The sequence below is a fragment of the Neomonachus schauinslandi genome, chromosome 10 (assembly GCF_002201575.2).
Source record: "Neomonachus schauinslandi chromosome 10, ASM220157v2, whole genome shotgun sequence".
In the NCBI taxonomy this organism is placed as follows: domain Eukaryota; kingdom Metazoa; phylum Chordata; class Mammalia; order Carnivora; family Phocidae; genus Neomonachus; species Neomonachus schauinslandi.
In genome coordinates this window covers 61,247,276-61,273,316 of record NC_058412.1, presented here as the reverse complement: position 1 = coordinate 61,273,316, position 26,041 = coordinate 61,247,276, and the positions used below count along the sequence as shown (strand labels likewise).

Genomic DNA, 26,041 nt, shown 5'->3' with positions numbered 1-26,041 from the left:
ATGAATAATCTAATATTCCCCCTTCAGACACTAAAAAAAAAAAAAAAGAAGGGCAAATTGAATCTAAAGAAAGCAGAAGGAAGGAAATAATAAAAATTATAGCAGAAATTAATGAAATAGAGACTAGGAAATAATTGGGAAAATTGATGAAACCAAAGCTAGTGCTTTGTAAAGAGCAACAAAGTTGACAAACATTTAGCTAAATTGCCAAGAACAAAAGAGAAAAGGATCAAAGTATCAGAATTATAAATAAAAGAGAAAACATCACTACTGCCCCTATAGAAATGAAAAAGGATTATAAAGAACTACTATGAACAATTGCATGCCAACAAATTAGATTAACTGGAATAACTCCTAGCAAGACACAAACTACCAAAACTGACTCAAGAAGAAATAGACAATCTAATAGACAATAGATTTATAACAAGTGAGAGATTAAAGCAGTAATCAAAAACTTACCAAGAAAGAAAAACTCAGGCCCAGATGCCTTTACCGCTGCATTCTACAAAACGGTTAAAGAAAAATTAATGCCAATTCTCTACAAACTCTTCCAAAAAGTAAAGAGGAGAGAATACTTTCCAACTCATTCTATGAGGTCAGTATTACCCTGATACCAACACCGAAATCATCACACACAAAAAATAAAAATACAAACCAATACCTGTAATGAATATAGATGCAAAGATCCTCAACAAAAACTAGCAAACCAAATCCAGCAGCATATAAAGAGAATTATACACCATAATACAAAAATGGGTCTGGGACAACTGGGTAGCCACATACAAAAGAATAAAGTTGAACCCTTTCCTCACACTATCTACAAAAATTAACCCAAAGTGGATTAAAGACCTAAATATGAGAGCTAAAACTATTACACCCTTAGAAGAAAACATAGGGGTAAATCTTCATGACCTTGGATTTGGCAAAGAATTCTTAGATATGACACCAAACACATAAGCAGTAAAAGAAAAAAAAATAGATAAATTGGACTCCATCAAAATGAAAAACTTTCATGCAAAAGACACCATCAAAACAGTGACACCCCAAAGCATGAGAGAGAATATTTGCAAAGCATATATCTGATAAGGGACTTGTATCCAGAATTTAAAAAGAACTCTCACAACTCAATAATAAGTAGACAACCTAATTTTTAAAGTGGACAAAGGGTCTGAATAGATATTTCTCTAAGAGAGACTTTAAAATGGTCAAAAAGCACATGAAAAGACGTTCAACATTATTATCAGGGAAATGCATGTAGGAAGCTAGAATTAAAACAACAAGAACTGGTAAGCAGTCAAATGCTCTACCCCTGTGCTATCTCCCCAACAAGAACTGGTATGGACGTAGAGAAATCAGAACTCTCATACACTAGTGGAAAATAAAATGGTATAGCCACTTTTGAAGGCAGTCTGATAGTTTTTCAGACTATCAAACAGAGGTTCCAAATGACCCAGAAATTCCAATCCTACATATGTACCCAACAGAAATGAAAATATTTCCATATAGAAACTTATACATGGGGCGCCTGGGTGGCTCAGTTGGTTAGGCGACTGCCTTCGGCTCAGGTCATGATCCTGGAGTCCCTGGATCGAGTCCCGCATCGGGCTCCCTGCTCGGCAGGGAGCCTGCTTCTCCCTCTGACCCTCCCCCCTCTCATGTGCTCTCTCTCTCTCTCATTCTGTCTCAAATAAATAAATAAAATCTTAAAAAAAAAAAAATTAAAAAAAAAAAAGAAACTTATACATGAATGTTTATAGCAGTATTATTATTCATAATAGCCAAAATGTGTAAACAACCCAAATGTCCATCAATGGATAAATGAACAAAATTTAGTATTTCCATATGATGAAACATTACTCAACAATAAAAAAGAATGGAATAATGAAATGTGCTATAACACAGATGAATCTTGAAAACATTTATGCTGAGTGAAAGAAGTCAATCACAAAAAACATATACCATTCAATTCATCTGAAAGTCCTGAACAGGGAAATCTATAGAGGTGAAAACTCTATTAGTAGTTTCTTAGTGATGGGGGAATAAGGCATAGGAGATGAGAGATAAATGGTATAGGGTTTCTTTTTAAGGTGACAGGAATATTTTGAAATAGACTCCAGTGGTGGTTGTATATCTTTGTGACTATACTAAATAAAACCCATCAAATTATATGTATCATAATAAAAACAATTGATAAATCTGACCACATATAATTTTTAAATATCTGTATTATAAAAGAAACCAAATACAAAGTTTAAAGCAATTAAACTGAATAAAAGATATTTTAAAAAATTTAATAGAAATAAAAGTATAATATTGATAATCTATAAATAACTTCTGCAAATTAATAAAAACAACAAATGAGCAGAGAATTGAAATGGCATTTTACAGAAGAGGAACAGTGAATAAAGTCAAATGTAAAGAATTTCAGCCTCAACAAGTACTCATGAAATATAAATATTAAATAATGAGACAATTTCCTACTCATAAAATTAACAAAAATACAAGGTCTAAGAGCACCAATGTTGGCAATGAAGTGGAAAAACAGAAACTCCACATTCAGCCTAATGGACCTACAAGCTGGTATAGCCAATCTGGAAAGCCACTTAATCAAACATCATAACCTATGTCCTAGTAATTTGACTCTTAGTTATACTCCCTAAAATAAGTCAAGCACGTGAACTGAAGGAGACACACGTAACAATGTTCACTGTAGCACTGTTTCTTAGTGCAAAAATCTAGAAACAACGCAAATGTCTGTGAGCAGGAGATTCATGGTATATTTACCATGGGGCACTAGACAGCATTAAAATGAGAAGCCGAGGGCATATATGACAATGGAAATAGATCTTAAAAACCATGTTGAGTAAAAATTAAGGCAACTGCCAAATGGTACATATTTCAATACAATTTTAAATCTTTCAAAAATACTAGTCCACAGGGGGCCTGGGTGGCTCAGTTGGTTAAGCGACTGCCTTCGGCTCAGGTCATGATCCTGGAGTCCTGGGATCGAGTCCCACATCAGGCTCCCTGCTCGGCGGGGAGTCTGCTGCTCCCTCTGACCCTCCCCTCCTCATGCTCTCTCTCTCTCATTCTCTCTCTCTCTCTCAAATAAATAAATAAAATCTTTAAAAAAAAAATACTAGTCCACAAATACACACGCAAAAGTAAATACAAGTGCACAAGTAAAAGCACAAACACACATGGGATTGATAAACATTGAATTAATAATAATTGTCATCTCACTGAGAGTCAGTGGAATGGAATTGGAAAGGTGTTTACAGAGGGAATGTTATTTTTAAAAGTCTAAAGCAAATGTGTCATAATGGTAGGATTTAATGGAAAGGCAAAGCAAAAAGGTAGTATAGGATGAGAATTATGTGCACAGGTTCTGAACCAGAATGCTTTGTTTCAAATTTGTCCTCTGCCACCTACAATCTGGGTGACTTTATGCAAAGTACTTAACTCCATGCTCACTCAGAAAATCAGGATGATAATAATAGTACCACATAATAGGGGTGTTCTGAGAATTTAATGAGTCAATATGTGTGTGTAAAAATTCAAACGAATGCTTGACATGTAGTGTTTAATATTTTTATTTGTAAGCTGCATAATTAAGCCTCAATATTTATTTTTTCTATTCTAGTTTCTCTGTTTGAAATATCACACAATAACAATACTATTATTTTTTAAATTATACCAGAGTTTACATGGGAAGAAAAGGCAGAGAGAGGCTATCCACAGGGACACATTTGAAAGCTGATCAGTCCCTGTTTAACCCAGATATTTATATTTCTAAGAAATAAAAGTTAATTACAGGGTAAATATTCTAACGATTAAGGCAATGACTATACCAGGTAGCAACTTACTGAGTTAAACAGTATTTGTTAATTTCTGCTCATCTAGCTTTTCCTTATGAAGTAGGCAAGTTTAAAAAAAAAAATCAAGCAATAGTCAACAGATTCCCTGCCCTTATAGCATACAAAGTGTGTTCATGAAGAAAATAACTAGAGAACAAGGCAAGGAATTATACAAATGCCATATTTTATGATCCCGTGTACTGAGTAATACACTGATGAGAAAGGGTTGTTTGGCAGGAATAATCAGGGAAGGTTGATGGGCTGGTTGGCTTGGGTTTTTGTTTGTTTGTTTGTTTGAGATGAAAACAGAAATCAGGAAGACAGGAAATAGTACAAGAAGCAAGAATGAACATATCCTGAAAGGGAATTATCTGTTTGCTGGGAACAGAGGGTTTACCCCTGGGCAGGGGCGGGCAGGAGAGACTAGCAGGTTAGATAAGCAAGGTAGGTGCCATTAATATCAGAACTCTACTTTATGACAATTAAAGGGGAATTCTTTAAGTCTGACTTCTGGTGGAGTTGATTCTGAGAACCCATCTGCTAGGAAGTAGTTTTGGCTTGAATCTTCAGAAAAAAAACTTCATATTTCATACTCTTGTCAAGAGAGATGAGAAGCTATACCTTGAAGCTATAGATGAAGTAGAAGACATTTGGAAGGGTTTTTAACATGACAGAGTCTCCTTTAGAGCAAATACTCACATACATAACTAAACAAATTTAAATTTTAAAATTTTAAAAACAGTGGCATATATTTTAGGAGAGGAAAAGCAACTAGCTGTGAAACCTCTCACCACATCTTTTCTGGAGCTCATGGAGAGAGCCCTACAGCTATCTTTACAGCTACCCAACAAGCTCTTGGAAATTAGCTTTTTCTGTGATTTAATAACACCATTTACAGGAAACAAAACTTAACTTTTTTTAATACCCACTAAGAGAATGAAGGCAGAGGGATAAGGCAGTAGCCAGTGAACAATTCATTATCTTTGTGAAAACAAACATGTAAATAATCCTTTACTTAATTTCATGGATGTGGAGTGAGTAGGGGAGAAAGTAAATCCTTTTCAGATACTATGCTGGTGACTATAAACACCCTCTCACCCTAGCCTGTTGTCCCACTGACATGCTGGTGCTAAAGTGAAAATATTCTACCAATTCTAATAGACTGAAAATAAAAATAAACAGCTTAATTACATGGTGGGTGTTTGTGAATGGCTTTCTGAATTTTAAAGTGCTCATCATATGTCTCTATTATTTCCACACTCCACAAGACTTCCTCGTTTGAAGTACTCAATGAAGTGAGATGGATGCAACAAATAGCCAGGAAGCATCATGTTTCCAAACCTAGTATTTCTGTTCATTTCATCATTGAGGAGGGCAGTGAAATGGTAAGCATTGTGGCAACCTTGCTGCCCATATTTCTACTTGAATATCATGCCTCGCTCAAAACTTTTATTTCAAATCAGGAGAATAAGAAACACTGGTTGAGAAATATTTGATGAGTCTTCTTTGGTCAAGTGAGATGTGGATTTCTAGATTTGAGGATATGTTGTAAACTTTGAGAAGACTAAACCAAATTTATCAAACTTGGTGGTGTCTCATTCAAAGGAAAGCCTACATAAAAGCATGAAAATACTGTGTCATATTACTAAAGAAAAATCATTTTGAAAACTCCCTTTCCCTAAAAGTCAATTAGTAGACTGGGTGATCCAATCAGGCAACCCCTTTTTTCAACTTTTTTGATGTTGAAACTATGGACAAAGGAGAGAATGAGAAAAAGAAGAGAGATATACATAAAATTAGAGACATAGAGATACAGATAGAGGAGGAGAAGGAAGTGAAAAAGGAGGAAGAGAAGGAGGAGAAGGTGAAAGAGAAAAGAGGGAGCAAATGATGAAAGGGGAGAAAGGAATAAAAGATGGAAGGAAGAAAGCAATGGAGGAAGGAAAGAAGAAATGAAGTACAAAATTTTTACAACTAAAGAAATATGATTTTCAAAAGCTTTCACGAGCTTATGGATATATCTGAATAAGCTAATAACTGGAATTCGGAATTCCTCTTTGGAAACTGTCAATTTATTTCTCATAAAAGAAATGCATTAGATGCAGTTTTGTTTTTTTTTTTTTACATTAGATGCAGTTTTATAATGTTTTATAATAACAAAAATGTGTTATCTACCATATTCATCGATCTTACTTGTGAATTACATTCTTTTTCCTAAAAGTCAATCTAGGCTGGTCTTTTGAAGGGAGGTGATATAAATATGTGGGAGATATACAAAATCAAATTTTTGCCAGGTGTGCTGAAAAGAAAAACAGTGGGTCTACTGAGTGAGAAGAGCAAGCCTAATGCACAGAGACAGAGACATGTGGGTGAGGGGACAGGCTCTCCTGAATTTCTGACAATTTTCTACTTCCTGTTTCCTGAAGTCTCTTGAGTTCTAAGAGACACTTTTGTAAGTTCTTATTTTATCTCTGGTGCAGAAGGTTTAATTAATCATATTTCTCAGTTCGTGGCACTCTCTTATAGGTTAATGCAAGGCTCCTTCTTGTTTACGAATGCGCATGTCTATGTATGTCTGTAAGAATGTAGGTGAAATACGTATTCATTTTTATTCTCATACACCATTCCCATTTTTCCTACTCTCATAACAACCACTCCAATATAATTAACATATATGCTTGAAATTGAATTTAACATTGAAAGTATATATGGTATTTTGTGTGTGTGTATTTTTTATTCCATGTGTGACATTGTGCTATAGCCTCAATTTTACTTATAATTTTCCTCCATCTCTGTGCTTTAGAGATCCATCCATGTTCCTGTGTATCTGTCCACATAGTTGTTTCTAATTGCTGCATAGAATTCCACAGTGTGAATCTACTACATTTTGCATATCTACCTCCTTGATATATAACTAGTGTTCCATTTTACACTACGATACATAAGTCTAGAGTAAACATCACAGAACATGTCCCAGTATGGAATTTCACTGAATTGTATTGCTGGATCATAGGCATGTGAATTCTCTGTATCTGTCCCATGTATCTCTGGGACATTACAACAGTTTCACCACCATCAAGAATACAAGAGGCCTGGGGCGCCTGGGTGGCTCAGTTGGTTAAGCAACTGCCTTCGGCTCAGGTCATGATCCTGGAGTCCCTGGATCGAGTCCCGCATCGGGCTCCCTGCTCGGCGGGGAGTCTGCTTCTCCCTCTGACCCTCCCCCCTCTCATGTGCTCTCTCTCTCTCTCATTCTCTCTCTCAAATAAATAAATAAAATCTTTAAAAAAAAAAAAAAAAAGAATACAAGAGGCCTTTTTATCTCCAACTCCACTAATACTTGGCATTATACAGCTCTAACTTTTGTTAATCTCATGGGTATTAAGAGATATCTCTTTCTTATTTTGACTTTTAATTATCTAATTATTCATGAATTTGAACATTTTATCCTTTAGTTGCTACCATTCACTTTTACCCTTCTGAAAATTGTGTGTTCATATTCATTCCTTTTTTCACAGTTGGGTGATTTCTTTCTTTTTTATCATCAATTTGCATAAGTCCTTTAAATAGTCAAAATGTTTGTTCCATTTTGCAGTATTTTCTGCAAAGATAAGATATCTAAAGTATCTTATCTTTAAACTATTACTACACTCTGTGGTATATTTTATTGAGCAGATATTTATATTTTGGAGCAACCACATTTAGTTGTTCTATAGAACAACTTTTAAGAAATACACTATTTTCCTTATTTAAATGCTATTTCAGAAGACAGGATAAAAGAGAAATCCAAACAACTCACTCATAGAATTAAAAAAACCTTAATTTAAATAATCAAATAAGATAATTACAAAAGATATACTCCACTTGACTTGTACACATAGGTGAGAAATTACAAAATACTAAACACTAATCAATTTCATACTAATAAATTACTAATAGTGGGTTAACTTTGTCTACTAGTGATTAAAAATAAAGCTATTAATGGCATATTAAAAGAATTCAAGGATAGCTCAATATCATCTATAATTCAATTACACCTATAGAAGGAGAAATATCACAGTATTTTAAATAACAAAATTCAACAGGAAACACGTATTTAAAGGAAAAGATTTAAGTGGATTCACTTTAAGGTTAGGGAAAAAAAAGTATTTCCATTATCTATTGTATAATATAGTACTGTGGGGTCATTAGCAACTCCATGGGCAATAAAAGAACTATGAGGTGTAAGATTAGGAGAAAAGCCAAAACTTCATTATTCTTCCTAGAGTATTAAACAAAATAAGGCAGATTATTAAAACTAAAGAGAAAATTCAACCAGATTGCCCAACAGAAGATAATTTCCCCCAAAACTAATACTGTTCCTTGACTATATAAAAATCAGTGAGACAAATTTGAGAAATAATAAGATTCCATGGACAATGGAAAAGAAAAAACAACCTAAACCTATTAATTATCTGGATATAAATTGGCAAAGAATACATCAGAACTCTTTGGAGAGAATTTTAAAAGTACATTTAATGACATAAAAGAACCAATTTAAGTATAGCCCATCATCATTGGTGAAATGGCCTAACTTTGTAAGTTATTAATTCTGGTCAAGTTATTCTATAATTTCAAAACAGTCCTTATCAAAGTATCAGCTGGATTTTTAAAAAGAAACTTGACAAATATTATAAAATTAAATGTAAAAAAGAATAACTTTGAAAAAGAAAAGTCAAAACTGGGGACTTGCCCCCTAGATATTAGGACTTTAAAGCCATTGCAATAAAACTAGTTCTATAGGTCTAAATGGGCAAATATAATTACAGAACAGGCTAGAGGGACAGGTCAGGGCTGGGTGTCCCCAGGCTTCCTTGGCTTCCGGGGAAGGCCCCTAGATGCCTGCAAAATTAGAAGCCTGACCCTCAGGCAGCAGCTTTTAAAGTAGGCATAGAAGCCTCTTTCAGGAAAGACTGGGAGATGGGCATTTCTCTCTGTCTTCTGTGCTGAGCCCTGGCAGGGATAGCTGGTTAGGAACTGTTTCTTTATTTGGGTTGCTAAGTTTTATATATCATTGTCAAAAGAGACAAAGTTTTCTTTTTCTTCTCTGCAGGCTCCAGAATGGCATCTTTTTATTTGGAGACAATGAGTCAAGTTTCTTGGGAAATGATTTAATTTCAAGGCAGCTAGTTCCATACACAGAGAATTATGGACTGTGGAAATGAAAGGGATTCTTGAGTTGACCACTCTGGATAGTTAACCGGGGTGGGGAAGGAACACTGCTTAGTTTGGAGGTCCTAGACGCAGAGCCTATGTAATCACTCAGTGTTTTTATCTTTTGAGGTATAGTTGTTTGCTCCTATATTGCCTTGAAAATCTCCAGTGGCAAAAAGTTTATGTATTCCAACTTGCAGGTGGCAATTTTATTGTGAAACTCCAGATACACATAATTTTCCTCCATGTTTACTGAAAGCTTCCTTCCTCCTTTCCGTCACTTATTCACTGATTCAAAAATTTTCTGTCAGTAACTGTATATTTACTACCCACTTAAAGCCATTGTTTCATATTCTGACTTCCAGAACAGCAAAAATGAAGCTCTCCTAATATTGTGCAGAACTTAAAATACTGGCATGATTTTGGATTTCAATTCTTTCAACCATGACTTGGTGTTCAGACTTTCTCCATCTTGGTTTTCTTCCTCTGGATTAAGTGGCCCCATTAAAATATGGCACCCAGAACTGAACAAAATATGCCGGATGTGGCCTGAGCTACAGAGTGTAGGAAAACAATTACTGGTTGTAATCTAGAGAAAGGGCTTCTACTAATGCAACCTACGAATGGGAATTTTTAAAGGCATCTGCCTTAGACTGATGGGTCTTATTAAAGTTGTGGTCAGCTAAATCCTCCAGATCTTTTGCACATGAATTTCTGCCAAACCAAGTTTCTCCATCCTGTACTTATACAATTAATATTTGAACTTTTATACAGGACATTGCATTTATTGCTATTAAATTTCATCTTATTGGAATTTGCTCAGAATTCCAGCCTGTCAGAACATTTTTGAATGTTGATTGTTGTATTCATTATCCTTTCCAACTTTGTGCCTTTCAGATTTCATAAATTTCCTTTCCACATTGTCATAAAAATCAATGGTACACAGGCCTAATGAGGCTGGACCAGAGAGGGAATGAGTGGCTGTCCACTGGCAAATGGAGACTAAAATAAATTATTTGGGGCTGATTGTTGAATTCAGTTAACCCACTTTTACTCAGCTTGAATTTCATCCTGACATTAATTTTAGAGGAAATAGTACTGGATATTTTATTTAAATCAAGTTGTTTCTGCAGATTTATTATGGTTGGCTAACTTTATAGTATTATTGGAGAAAAAAAGGTCATTCATTCATTAGCGCCTACTATGTGCCAGGCAACGTTGTATGCTAGAGAAGTACCGTATGCTGTTATAAGGAATTTTAATTTTAATTGTAATTACAAACCATTAGAGAGTTTATTAGGTACAGTAAAATGATCTGAGTTCAGGTTTAAAAGATCACTTTGATACGAGGTATAGAACAGATTATAGAAGGGCAGGAATGTGAGCAGGGAGACCAGTTAAGGAGACTAGCTGAAGAAACACCTATTTCTGCGACAGAAGACCTAGCTTCTACTCTGAGCTCTGCCACTGATGACAAAAGTTGGGGAGAGATGTTTCAGCCAAAAATAGGGGTTCCCTTATCTGTGAAATAAAGGAGTAAGGTGCTTCATGAAATAACCTCTACAACACTTACCAGCTCTAATATCCCGCATATCTGCAGTTTAATCATCACTAGTTGATTTGTTTTCTGTCAACCCCAGAAGGTTTCAGGCTCTATGACAATGTCACCTTTCCTCGGTTTCTGAGATCCCTAAGCCTCCCTAATTTCAAGTTGAGACTTCCTCTGTTGTATGTGATGCTTCAAAAGTTGTGAGGGTTGGATCTTTGGAACAACATCTGCTAATTCTGTATGTGGGCCCGTAATGTGGAACTTACTTCAAGTAGCTATTTATGTACCATAAACAATCCCTTACTTGGATGACAATCTTCATCTTACATCATTTAACTGGTTTTTCTCTGAAGACCTTCCTCCTTGTTTGGCAGGCCATAGCAAACTAAGAGCTGAATAGTTCTGCCTTTTTGTTATTGACTGTATAGTTGGATGTTGTTATATGTGTATGTCATCATAGACGCATTGGCCACTGCCATAACTATCACCGGAGTTACACATGGCACACACCAAATGGATATATTTCGGCAAGAAGCAGTTAAAGAGACCTTCTTGCTGCATAGGCTTACCATAGACCAGGAGTAGTCTCTCCATCTTCAGGAAGAAGTTCATCTTCTGCTGGGTTGTATCATCATCACCTGCATCAGCAGCAACATATTGTCCCTGAAATACATTAAATGTGTAGTATATCTCTGCTACTGAGCTAAAAGATTTATGTGCATTATCTCATTTTATAGGGCAATTTATTCAGACATCCACTCATTCATTTGATTACTATTTATGGTACACCTCCGATGTACCAGATATTGAGCAAGCACTAGGATGTGGGGGTAATCCAAGCAGCTGATTTCCTGCTTCATATCATGTGTAGCCTAGAGGGAAAAGATAAGCACTAAACAGGTGATCATAATGAAATAGATATTATTTTTCGGAAAAATGAAAGGTGTATGGGTGCTCATAAGAGATGGGCCCAGTAGATAACTCCACCTTTTGCTATTTTCTGAATATACCAAGCACTCTTGCTTGAGGATTATTGATTTCCTGCTTTCATTATCTAAGGCTCTCTTCTAGAAATCCATATGGCTTACTCTCACATTTTATTCATTCAAGTTACAACTTATTATATTGGTGGTGCCTTTTCCTGCCATTCTACTTAATGATGCAACTTCTCTCCTCATGATTTTCTATCCCTTTACCCACCTGATCTTTCTTCACAGAATTCATCAACACCTGAAAGAATATGTATGTCTTCCTTCAACCTACTCCTCTAATAAGTAACTTGCATGAGACCTGAGACTTTGTTTTATTCACTGCCACTTCCGGAGTGCAAGAACAATAACTGGCATGGACTAGGTTCTTGCTCAATAAATATCAGTTAAATGGTCGACTCATTGAATGAATAAATGACTGGATGAATGCTATATGAGAGCCGAGGCAAAAGCTTCAAATTCGTCATGTTGTGCCATAGATCAGGGCCTTGTGTTTTGCCTGACACTGAATAAAAGAGAGACAAACATCTCTGGCTTAGAGAATGGTCATTTCACATTTGTTGGAGAATGGTTGTGTTAGTCTAAAATTCCTGCACAGAAAGAAGAAATAATCTTGAGCAATTCTGTAAAAGAGACAACTTAGAGGTACAGTATTTGTTACAGACAACTGTTGAGTTGATGAATGGATGTGTACATTTATGAGTGAATGAATGCCTGTCTTGGTTTGTTCCCTTATATAAGATTATGTGCAATGTTTCCATTTCCCTGTGTCCTGCAAACCTCTTAATGCCTTCTTGGCCCAGTCTGTTCCTCTTCTCTTTTTCTTAGTCCTCTTTCTACATATATCTGGCCCAGATTCTGTCCTCTGGTGTTAACGGTAGAGGACTATAAAAAGAAGGCAAGATCCAAAGTCAAATAGCAACAAGGGTCACAGAAACCAAAGAAAATGAGCTGAATGAGAAGCAGTATGTGGCCTATGGGAAGCAGCACTGGGGGGTAGGGGAAGGAGCCAAGGGCTGTCTCTTTTCCTAGGCACAAGCTGGCTAGAAAGCAAACCAACTTGGGGAGATACTTACTACCTCTAGAGGTGGAAAGGACAGAAGAAGAAGGGATGCAATTGATGAGAAAAAGCAGGTCCTCAAATGGGAAGGCACACCTGGCTTTAGGAAATCAGGAGACACAGAGTTCAAAAGGGTCCTAGTAAGTAAAGTTTGCAGGGAGACCAACAGACCACCAAGGATTGTTTTTAAATGTCCCAGCAAGGAGGAGGAAGAGAAGGCAAAGGACTGGAGTTGGGCTGGGGAGTGGGGGGTGGATGGGTGGGGGAGGTGGTTTGGGGAATTGAGAGCATCCCAGAAGAAAGAGCAGAGCCTGTGTGAGTTCACAGCCACTCCTCCATTGGAACAGACCCGGTTTTTTCCCTTCGCATAACAAGAATCTCCGCATATCATTCCCTTTTCCACAGGAGGCAAGGTGAGATGCCTTGGCAGCAGCAATGTTCTTAGGCATCACCAAACAACTGACTAAAAAAACACTCAAACTCATTTGTGGGCCTCATGAAATGAAAAAAAAAAAAAATAGACTTTTTTTTTTATGAAAATCTCCCTGGAGTTCAGCTATTCCAGTATTTATATGTGGAGAGGGCTTCAACTTGCAGCTTCACTGACCTAAGCCGAAGCAAAGGGATAGTGGGAAATTATACTGAAGGATTGTTTTTAAATGTAAATTTACAAATGGGTCTGTCTGGAGAGTCAGCAGAGTTAAGATGTCTTGGCAGGTAAATATCAACATGAGGCCTTCTAAGTCCATTCCTTGCTTCTTCCTTTAAGAAATAAGAGATAATGTTCAGTGAATCACCAGATGGAGAATTTGTTCAGGCAAAATGGCTTTGCAAGTTCCCTTGTAAATCGCCTCTGGCTTCTCAAAAACAGTAGCAAATGTGCCGAAGACTGAATTAGCTAGAACAGAAGTTTCACTTTTTCACTACAAGAATTATCTGGGCCTGAGCAAAAACCTGGACTCCCAGAGTTGGAAGGGATGTGAAAAGACTGTCAACCAGGCCTCTGGTTTTAGTCAGGAAGGCTTAGAAAGTTTATGAAACAGGGTGAGGTCCCCTTCAGACTTGAGAGAAATCCATTCCCTTCATAACCTTAAATCTATAGGAATTTGCTACCCATAAGATGTGGATACTGAGGGAGCAACAGTGACCTCTACCTGATACATATTGCGAAGCCCTTGTAGAGGTTGCCAAATGGCCTGGGGTTGTTGGAAGAAGACAGCCATTTTAAAGCTGATGGCAAGAGATGAGATTCTTCTAGAAAGCCTGAGGTTGGAACTTTGTCTTGCTTTCCACACCTTTCAAATCTTCCAGAAGATTCAATCAAAGAGACTCCACCTGAATTAAGCAAAAGACACTGTTTACACTGAGAGATACAAACCACCATATAGCTTTGAGGCCTGCATCTTGAACATATTTAGCATTCTGAAGTGTTTTTAAGAAATAAATGCCTTTCTAGAACATTATCTTAGAGGTACCCCCCACCACACCTCCCAGGACTCCATAGGGCTTTCCTCTCATAAGACTCCACAAATGGGGGTTCTGCTAAGTGAGACTGCTGAGGAAAAGACTTCCACCTTCACTCCTCCTGAAGTAGAAAGAGGAATTGAGGAAGTCATGGGTCAGGGTGGGAAAAATAGCAGTTGCTATTTTTGAGCCGCACCTTTCAACAGCTTAGGTTAAAATCGGGGCATTGAGTCAAAATCATAGAGTCACCTACCCAAAATTTACTGGGCTTTACATGTGTTTCTTTTCTTGAAACTAAAGCTTGCACTTGGGGTGAGGTGGGGGTAAACCGGAGGGGATTATGGACTGTGTGCAATTTAAATTCTTTTGCATTTAGTGACTTTTTCTGGTTAGGGAAGGATTCAGGTATTTGGATAATTTCATAAACCATTGACTTTTTAAAGAGGAATATGAAGAAACATATGCCAATTGAGTTAGAAGCTGGGCATAACTGTGAGATAGATATTAGTCCCTTTTACCAAAATGTGGTTTATGAGGCTTTTAATAGAGATTAAATTGGTGGAAACCAGGTTTTACCTTATTATGGATTTGACAGTTTCTACATTTATCTCCCCAACGTAATACTGAACTGTTGGAGACAAAGCAGAGTCTTTAACTCTGCATAGATCATCTAGTTCCATTTTACAAATAAGAAATGACAAATTTCTGTATACAAATCAAGACAATTTGTAGGTGATTAGCTATTTCTTTCTATACAAACTCCTCCTGCTGTCTCTGTTTCTGTTAATGGCCCTAAGAACCCTGGTGTGTAACTTGGGGTCACTTTGATGTCTATACCCATTCCCATCCTGGGATGTTCTCCACTTGCCAAAATTCTACCCATTCAATTAATATTATTGAGTTATTGTCACTGTTAAAAACTCTTTATAGACAGTGATACATACCATGAAGAAAAACAAAGCAGACTAAGGGGAAGCAGAATGCCAGGTTTGGAGGGATGCAAATTTTAGAACAGTAGTCAGGAAGACCTGTTTGTCTGGGGAGGTGAGACAAATGAAAATTAAAAAAAAACAAAGTGGGCAGAAGCTGATGCATTCATGAATAGCAAGGGGTCTGGTGGCTGGAGGGAAGTGAGGGGAAGAGTGGAGGGTGACAAGGTCAGAGAGGCAGGCAGGGGCCACACATGTGGGGCTGGATTTTATTTTAGTGTGAGAGCAGTGGATGGCTGTGACAATGACAGTGATGAGGGTGACAAAGTGCCACTCCTCATGGAGCTTCCCCTCCAGTGGGAAAAGAAAGAAGATGAACGAGTACACCAGCTATGAGCTGGTTCCTGCTTTAAAAGATAGCACTGAACTGACATTTACGAAGTCATGAATTCGTAGGGCTCCAAACTGCTAAGTTTACCCCAGTCTGCAGAGGGACATTATCCACCCTGAACTTTCCTCTACTTGAGGGTAATATGTCAGCTTTTCATCGCTCCACAACATGGATTTAATGTTCAGGATGGTATACATATTTTCTAACCTATCTTTGGGTAGAAAATAAGATTTGATGTCTTCAGGGCCCTCATTAAATCATTATATAAAACAGATTCTAAGAAGACTCCCTTTTCCCAAAAGAAATGCTTTGTGTATGTTTGCTTTTCAATACTGGTTCTTAAGATTGATGAAGTTATGACTTCAGCTACCCAATGGGAAATCTTGATGATAGCCTATCTAAAAGATTAGAGGAATGTGTGTGCGCGCATGCGTGCCCTCTGTCTGCCATTATCTACATGAATTCTATGTGAAGGATATTGAAGGAGGTATGAGAAGAAATGAGCTGGGGCTGCTGTTTCTGAACTTCATTTTCTTTCGTCCTCTCTCTCTTGGTTCGCTTAATATAATTAAGACAAAGGTGTGGATGAAGTAGCCCCTCTTTCTCTGTCTCACGTGCCATGAACCCCCCAGTGGTGACCATGGAAGACAGCGGCCTCTTGTTCTCCCACACTGGACCCCTCAGACTGCTCACAGAAGAAAGGATGGCACTAGCCTGCTGGGTAATTTCTAAAATCAGTCTGGAACCTTCCACATGCTTTGACCCTGTTTCCTTCTATCCGGATAAAGAGGTGAAAATCGGTGCCTCTCGAAATAAAAGCAGATTTATGTTCCCATTACTCTCCACACCACAGAGAAGGAATTGGGTCAGACCACTTGGCCTGAAGCTGCTACTTCTGTATGAAAGCTTCAAAGGACTACCCTGAGTGCCCATGGCTCCCCACGGGCCTTGTAGCAGCGCTGATGTTTACAGACAGAAAATGGCAGGACCCTGGTACAGAGGCGGGAGGATGGAGCTGGGGAGGACGGGCAATGGGTGGAGACAATTCTGCAAAGGAACCAACCCTTTTACCTATGGCCTTTTTCCCCCTGTACCGGTCCACTGCTTTCTTTCCATTCAGTTACACTCCTATTCAGCTAGGAGGAACCAAAGAACCAAGGGGCGTCTTTAAACAAAGGAACCCAGAAGGGTGGGGCCTGGGCAGGTTGTCATAAAGGCCGCCGTTCAAAGAGAAGTGATGAGTAACAAATGCTAGCACCTTGCTTCAGTGTGAAAACGCTTACGTGGCTTTTTAAAAATTTATTTTTGGGGGTTGTTGGAAGGGGAAGTTGAATGAGGAAGAGGAGGAGGAAGGCAAGTCCCCACTTTATCCAAAGCCCGGGGGATTAGAGGTCCCGAGCGGTGCCAATTCTGTTCAGTTCACCTGAATGTGGGCTAAACAATAAAATCACATGATACAATGCAGAAGTCAAGCCAGAGCAATGAATACAGAACAAAGGTACTTTGGAATATGCCATCCTAATATTCCTGTCTGCACAGTTTAGTGTTCTTAAATGTGTTTTATGTTTAATGAAAGAAACAATGACTTTCAGTGGAGGGAAAAAATAGATCTTTAAAGATAATCAAGGCCTTAACTACCTACCTTAGGTAGCTGAGAAAAAGCTACCGTACTCTTTATTTTTTAACACTCCAGATATGTAATTTAATGCAGGTCTAATGACAGTCTCAAGCATGGGGCTTTAATCGAAATTGTTCAAGCTTAGTACTGTGACAGGAACTCACAAGCCCCCAACAGTGCTGTCCATTTTCTCAGGTTCTGTAAGAAAAAAGGAAAGAAGAAAAAAACCTCTTGAACTTATGTTGCTATTGATGTGTAATATACAATAAAAAAACAGTTAAATTTCAATTACCCACAGGTAATTATAATTTTATTGTTTGACTGTACTACAGGGATTTTTGTAATTCCCAAGACTAATAATTTTCTATAATTTTACAGGTTGTCAAATAAACTATTAAAGATTATCTTTGAAAAGGCGTCTGCAATTGTAAGGACATATCATACTGTTCATGTACTGTATTAGTAATTAGAGATCCCTGGATAGGGAAATATCTGTGCTGGGAGCTCACCACCAGTAGTGCATTTCCTCACGGCTGCCTCTAATCTCCCACGAAAGCTTTTAAACTTCTCAGGTATTCTCTTCACTGCTGTAGGACGTGTGTTCAAATTTTATTAATATTCCCCCCAGCAATTCCAAGCGGTTTGTCAAGATAAATCTCTACCACCTGGTTGGAAGAAGTTAAAACCAGAAGGATGGGCCCCACCTATTGTTAGTGGAAAAAAATCTCAGGACCAAATGCAAATTAAGAGGCAACGGATTGGAAGGCTGGAAGGATTGCTTGAGGGTGTGTGTGTTTGTGTGTGTGTGTGTGTGTGTGTGTGTGCGCGCGCTGGGTAGAACAGAAAGGTTTTGGGGCAAAGATAGTTATATGGTTATTTCTACCAATAACTATTAGAATCATTGATATGAAATTAGCCCCCATAGCAAGGTTCTTTCTGAAATTTTATTTTGCAAGGCAATTTCCTTCTGTCATTTCCATGTATATATGGTAGAGTGGAGACCGTGGAGCCTAAGGAGATAAAGTCTGTGCTTTTTGACGGGGCATCAATACTCCTGTCTATGAAACAGACACCAGTGACAGATCAAGGAGCTGCCGAGGTGACTCCTTCACAGAGCCTCTCATTCTTCTCCAAATGCACCAAGCTTGTCTCGCCTTCCTGCTTCAATGCAGCCTGTCTTCCTCCCCTTCCCTGTCAACTCCAACTCACCCTTTAAGACCAGACAAAATGTACATCCTTGATGAAGATGTTATTAACTCTTCTACTTCTATTAAATATTTTCTCTTCCGGCTTCTCAGAGGATTTTTTTTTCCTTTTTATTATCGGGGCAAGAGGCACTATTTCAGGGAAACCCAAAGAAACCTGGGACTAAATAAGCAGCAGGAGAATGCCTTCAGGTGTCTGAGGGAGGCGAAGAGCCAGGAAGGACTTTCAGGTCCAAACCAGAGATAAAGACTACACTCTAGGTGTTGGGGGAAATCGGATACCAGAGCAATGGTAGTGACTTATCAGCAAGGACAAGAGATTGAGAGGTGAAAGGGAAAGCAGACAAGGAGAGGAAAACCAATGCTGCCTGGTCTGATTGGATTACTTGGACAGACACTGTCTGAGAAGCGTGGAAAAGTACCATGGGGTCTGTTGGCTTGTGCCAAACACCATCTTACTAGGCCCTACTAGGGCCTACCAGTCTAAGCATTGCATTGTCCTGCAAATCTATGCTTTCAAGCATCTCCACCACTGGCCCACGAATTCCTAATGGCTGGATACCGCTGCATTCAGCTCTGTGCCCCAGCACCTTGCCTAGTAGGTAGTCACCTAATACATGTGGGCTGTCTGGAGCTGGACAAGCACAGACGATCCGAGCTCTTTTCCTGGCCCTAACCCAGTCTGCCTCTATAACCTATACTAGATTGAGGCTCAGATTTCCATACTATGTTATACACCCACTTCCTTTTAAAAGTCTGGAGGGAGAGAAGAAATCGTTCTTTACTAGCACCCTAAAATCTCTCCCACTTGGATACTTATTTCTTGAACTCCGAAAGAGGAGAGTCAAATCTTAACTCTGCAACCAGAGGTAAGTGCAAATGCAACACAGGGCAGCAACCAGTTAGCTCTTTCTCACCACGGGCTAAACGGCTGGCTGGAGATCTTGCGTGAGAACCCCGTTTGGTGAGAGTAAGAATTTACTGGTGTGACAAAGTGTTTTGTGGGTGTGAGTGAAAAGAGGGAGGAAGTAGTCATGGGAGAGAAAAAGGAACCAGGAAGAAGGTCTTAGGAACGCCAAAGACATTATTTTGCCATCTTTACATTTTGCCCAGAGTTTTCCTTGGTAAGGAGAATTGATCGTAGTTTGATTTTTAGGTAAAAAGTAGGACAAACAAAGGTCAAATTAAGAAGTAAGGCAATACGGGCGGAGCAAGATGGCGGAGGAGTAGGAGACCTGGATTTCGTCTCCTCTCAGGAATTCAGCTGGATAGCGATCAAACCATTCTGAACACCTACAAACCCAACAGGAGATCGAAGAAAAGAAGAGCAACAACTCTCTCATCAGAAAAGCGACCACTTTCTGGAAGGTAGGACGTGCGGAGAAGTGAATCCGAGGCGATATTCGGGAGGATAGACGGCGGGGGAGGGGCCTCCGGCGGCCGCTTCTGGCAAGTGATAGAGCCGCGGAGCACAAAATCGGAACTTTTAAAAGTCTGCTCCGCCGAGGGACGTCACTCTGGTGGCTAAGCGGGGGGTGGAACCCTCCGGGTCAGTGTGGTCTCAGGACCCTCGGGGTCACAGAAAGACCGGGGGTGCCTGAGTGTGGCAGAGCTCCCAGGTATCGGAGCAGGGAAGCCGGCTGCAGAGACAGAGCCCAGGCGCGGGCTCTCAGCTCGGGGTTGCCATAAACCGTGATCCGCAGCACAGTCGGGCCACTGCTCCTCCAGCAGGGACCCAACAAGCGGCAGATCGGGGGAGACTCACCTTCCTCCCCCGGGAGGAGCCGCGCGGGAGTGCGCCGCAGGGATCTGCTGGGTTTGGAGACTCCACCCGGGGTCGGGTGCCAGAGATAGAAACGCGCGGTCACAGGCCGGGTGAGCACGGAGCGGCTGGAGACCGGGGAGACGGGAGTGACTGACGGCTTTTCTCTGGGGGCTCACTGAGAAGCGGGGCCCCGAGTTCTCGGCTCCTCCGCGGCGGAGATTGGGAGGCCGCCATTTTCACTCTCCGCCTCCAAAGCTGTACGGAAAGCTCGCAGGGAACAAAAGCCCCGGAGAGCAAACCCGAGCAGATTACTTAGCCGGGAGGGGGCAAGGGCGGGGCAATTCTGCCTCCGGCAGAGACATTTGGAAACCACGGCAACAGGCCCCTCCCCAGAAGATCAGCGAGAACAGCCAGCCAAGACCAAGTTTACCCATCAATGAGAATGGCAGAACTCCAGCTCTAGGGGACTACTGCACATAGAATTCATGGCTTTTTTACCATGATTCTGTAGTCTTTCAAAGTTAATTTTTTTTTAACTGTCTTTTTTTCTTTTTTCTTTCTTTTTGAATTTTTCTTTTTCCCTTTTTCAACCAACATCTTATCAATCCCTTTTTAAAAAAAAAAAAAACATTTTTATTTTTCATTTTTAGAGTCATATTCTATCCCTTCATAGTAGTTACCCGTATTTTTGGCTTATATATATAAGTTGTTCTCTCTTTAAAATTTTGAGATAGTTTCTTCTAACAGATCAAAATATACCCTAAATCTCTAGTATATGGTGTTTTCTATTCCCCTCCCTGATCACATCCTCTCCCTTTTTTTTTCTTTTTTTAAATCCTCTTCTTTCTTTTTTCAAACAACTTCTTATCAATTCCTTTTATAAAATTTTTTATAATTTCCATCTTTACAGTCATATTCCATCCCTTCATCATATCAACCCTTATTTTTGTACATATATAAGTTTTTCTTTCTTTAAAATTTTGGGAGTCACTTTCTTCTAAAAGACCAAAATACACCCCAAATCTAGTGTGTGGCACTGATCATATTTGATCACATTCTGGTTTTTTTGTTGTTGTTGTTTTGTTTTGTTTGTTTTTGTTTTTATCTTTATCTTTTTCTTTTTCTTTTTTCTCTCTTTCCCTTTCTTTTCCCACTGCTTCAGGTTTTTTCTGATTTGTTTAGAGTATATTTTCTGGGGACGTTGTTACTCTGCTAGCATTTTGTTCTCTCATTAATCTATTCTCCTCTGCACAAAATGACAAGACGGAAAAAATCACCTCAACAAAAAGAACAAGAGGTAGTACCGACTGCCAGGGACCTACTCAATACGGACATTAGTACGATGTCAGATCTAGAGTTCAGAATCATCACTTTAAAGATACTAGCTGGGCTTGAAAAAAATATGGAAGTTATTAGAGAAACCCTTTCTGGAGAAGTAAAAGAACTAAAATCCAACCAAGTAGAAATCAAAAAGGCTATTAATGAGGTGCAATCAAAAATGGGGGTGCTAATTGCTAGAATAAATGAGGCAGAAGAGAGAATCAGTAATATAGAAGATGAAATGATGGAAAATAAAGAAGCTGAGAAAAAGAGAGATAAACAACTACTGGATCACGAGGGCAGAATTCGTGAGATAAGTGATACCATAAGAAGAAACAATATTAGAATAATTGGGATCCCAGAAGAAGAAAAAAGAGAGAGAGGGGCAGAAGGTATATTGGAGCAAATTATAGCACAGAACTTCCCTAATTTGGGGAAGGAAACAGGCATCAAAATCCAGGAGGTACAGAGAACCCCCCTCAAAATCAATAAAAATAGGTCAACACCCCAACATCTAACAGACCAAAATATACCCTAAATCTCTAGTGTATGGCTTTGTCCTAGTCTCCTGCATGATCACATTCTCTCCCTTTTTTTTTTAATTTATCTTTCTTTTTTCAACCAACTTCTTATCTTATCAACTCCTTTTATAAAATCTTTTATAATTTTCATCTTTACAGTCATATTCCATCCCTTCATCATATTTACCCTTATTTTTCTCAGTCTCAGCGACAAAGAGAAAATCCTGAAAGCGGCTCAGGAAAAGAGGTCTGTAACCTACAATGGTAGAAACATTAGATTGGCAAGAGAACTATCCACAGAGACCTGGCAGGCCAGAAAGGACTGGCAGGATATATTCAGAGCACTAAATGAGAAAAATATGCAGCCAAGAATACTCTATCCAGCTAGGCTGTCATTGAAAATTGAAGGAGAGATAAAAAGCTTCCAGGACAAACAAAAACTAAAGGAATTTGCAAACACAAAACCAGCCCTACAGGAAATCTTGAAAGGGGTCCTCTAAGCAAAGAGAGAGCCTAAAAGCAACATAGACCAGAAAGGAACACAGACAATATACGGTAACAGTCACCTTACAGGCATTACAATGGCACTAAATTCCTATCTTTCAATAGTTACCCTGAATGTAAATGGGCTCAATGCCCCAATCAAAAGACACAGGCTATCAGACTGGATTAAAAAACAAGACCCATCGATATGCTGTCTGCAAGAGACTCATTTTCGACCCAAAGACAGCCCCAGATTGAAAGTGAGGGGGTGGAAAACCATTTACCATGCTAATGGACACCAAAAGAAAGCTGGGGTGGCAATCCTTATATCAGACAAATTAGATTTTAAACCAAAGACTGTAATAAGAGATGAGGAAGGACACTATATCCTACTTAAAGGATCTATCCAACAAGAAGATCTAACAATTGTAAATATCTATGCCCCTAACATGGGAGCAGCCAATTATATAAGCCAATTAATAACAAAAGCAAAGAAACACATCGACAACAATACAATAAGAGTGGGGGACTTTAACACCCCCCTCACTGAAATGGACAGATCGTCTAAGCAAAAGATCAACAAGGAAATAAAGACTTTAAATGACACACTGGACCAAATGGACTTTACAGACATATTCAGAACATTCCATCCCAAAGCAACGGAATACACTTTCTTCTCTAGTGCCCATGGAACATTCTCCAGAATAGATCACATCCTAGGTCATAAATCAGGTGTCAACCGGTACCAAAAGATTGGAATCATTCCCTGCCTATTTTCAGACCACAATGCTTTGAAACTAGAGCTCAATCACAAGACAAAAGTCAGAAAGAACTCAAATACATGGAGGCTAAAGAGCATCCTACTGAAGAACGAATGGGTCAACCAGGAAATTAAAGAAGAATTAAAAAAATACATGGAAACCAATGAAAATGAAAACACAACTATTCAAAATCTTTGGGATGCAGCAAAGGCAGTCCTAAGAGGAAAGTATATAGCAATACAAGCCTTTCTCAAGAAGCAAGAAAGGTCTCAAGTATACAACCTAACCCTACACCTAAAGGAGCTGGAGAAAGAACAGCAAATAAAGCCTAAACCCAGCAGGAGAAGAGAAATAATCAAGATCAGAGCAGAAATCAATGAAATAGAAACTAAAAGAACAGTAGAACAGATCAACGAAACTAGGAGCTGGTTCTTTGAAAGAATTAACAAGATTGATAAACCCCTGGCCAGACTTATCAAAAAGAGAAGAGAAAGGACCCACATCAACAAAATCATGAATGAAAGAGGAGAGATCACAACCAACACCAAAGAAATACAAACAATTATAAGAACATATTATGAGCAACTCTATGCCAGCAAATTAAATAACCTGGAAGAAATGGATGCATTCCTAGAGATGTACCAACTACCAAAACTGAACCAGGATGAAATAGAAAACCTGAACAGACCTATAACCACTAAGGAAATTGAAGCAGTCATCAAAAATCTCCCAACAAACAAAAGCCCAGGGCCAGATGGCTTCCCAGGGGAATTCTACCAAACATTTCAAGAAGAATTAATACCTCTTCTTCTGAAACTGTTCCAAAAAATAGAAATGGAAGGAAAACTTCCAAACTCATTTTATGAGGCCAGCATTACCTTGATCCCAAAACCAGACAAAGACCCCATCAAAAAGGAGAATTACACACCAATATCCCTGATGAACATGGATGCAAAAATTCTCACCAAAATACTAGCCAATAGGATCCAACAGTACATTAAAAGGATTATTCACCATGACCAAGTGGGATTTATCCCTGGGCTGCAAGGTTGGTTCAACATCCGCAAATCAATCAATGTGATACAATACATTAACAAAAGAAAGAACAAGAATCATATGATCCTCTCAATAGATGCAGAAAAAGCATTTGACAAAGTACAGCATCCTTTCTTGATCAAAACTCTTCAGAGTATAGGGATAGAGGGTACATACCTCAATATCATAAAAGCCATCTATGAAAAACCTACAGCGAATATCATTCTCAATGGGGAAAAACTGAGAGCTTTCCCCCTAAGGTCAGGAACGCGGCAGGGATGTCCACTATCACCACTGCTATTCAACATAGTATTGGAAGTCCTAGCCACAGCAATCAGACAACAAAAAGAAATCAAAGGCATCCAAATTGGCAAGGAAGAAGTCAAACTCTCACTCTTTGCAGATGATATGATACTTTATGTGGAAAACCCAAAAGACTCCACCCCAAAACTGCTAGAACTCATACAGGAATTCAGTCAAGTGGCAGGATATAAAATCAATGCACAGAAGTCAGTGGCATTCCTATACACCAACAACAAGACAGAAGAAAGAGAAATTCAGGAGTCGATCCCATTTACAATTGCACCCAAAACCATAAGATACCTAGGAATAAATCTAACCAAAGAGACAAAGGATCTGTACTCAGAAAACTATAAAATACTCATGAAAGAAATTGAGGAAGACACAAAGAAATGGAAAAACGTTCCATGCTCATGGATTGGAAGAACAAATATTGTGAAGATGTCAATGCTACCTAGAGCAATCTACACATTCAATGCCATCCCCATCAAAATACCATCCACTTTTTTCAAAGAAATGGAACAAATAATCCTAAAATTTGTATGGAACCAGAAAAGACCCCGCATAGCCAGAGGAATGTTGAAAAAGAAAAGCAAAGCCGGCGGCATCACAATTCCGGACTTCCAGCTCTATTACAAAGCTGTCATCATCAAGACAGCATGGTACTGGCACAAAAACAGACACATAGATCAATGGAACAGAATAGAGAGCCCAGAAATGGACCCTCAACTCTATGGTCAACTCATCTTTGACAAAGCAGGAAAGAATGTCCAATGGCAAAAAGACAGTCTCTTCAACAAATGGTGTTGGGAAAATTGGATAGCCACATGCAGAAGAATGAAACTGGACCATTTCCTTACACCACACACAAAAATAGACTCCAAATGGTTGAAAGACCTCAATGTGAGACAGGAGTCCATCAAAATCCTAAAGGAGAACACAGGCAGCAACCTCTTTGACCTCAGCCGAAGCAACTTCTTCCTAGAAACATCGCCAAAGGCAAGGGAGGCAAGGGCAAAAATGAACTATTGGGACTTCATCAAGATAAAAAGCTTTTGCAAAGCAAAGGAAACAGTCCACAAAACCAAAAGACAACCGACAGAATGGGAGAAGATATTTGCAAATGACATATCAGATAAAGGGCTAGTATCCAAAATCTATAAAGAACTCATCAAACTCAACACCCACAGAACAAAGAATCCAATCAAGAAATGGGCAGAAGACATGAACAGACATTTTTCCAAAGAAGACATCCAAATGGCCAACAGACACATGAAAAAGTGCTCAATATCGCTCGGCATCAGGGAAATCCAAATCAAAACCTCAATGAGATACCACCTCACACCAGTCAGAATGGCTAAAATTAACAAGTCAGGAAATGACAGATGTTGGCGGGGATGCGGAGAAAGGGGAACCCTCCTACACTGTTGGTGGGAATGCAAGCTGGTGCAGCCACTCTGGAAAACTGTATGGAGGTTCCTCAAAAAGTTGAAAATAGAGCTACCATATGATCCAGCAATTGCACTACTGGGTATTTACCCCAAAGATACAAAAGTAGGGATCCGAAAGGGTACGTGCACCCCGATGTTTATAGCAGCAAT

At 39.0% G+C, this 26,041-nt stretch overlaps 1 long non-coding RNA gene across 1 annotated transcript in view; it reads right to left on the bottom strand.

The window, feature by feature from the left end:
• Positions 1–11,194, bottom strand: part of LOC110590454 — a 92,798-nt gene extending 81,604 nt beyond the window's left edge. The window contains exon 1 of the long non-coding RNA XR_002480952.1: positions 11,169–11,194. This is a non-coding gene — a long non-coding RNA (uncharacterized LOC110590454). The remainder of the gene's footprint in view (positions 1–11,168) is intronic.
• Positions 11,195–26,041: the final 14,847 nt, after the last annotated feature.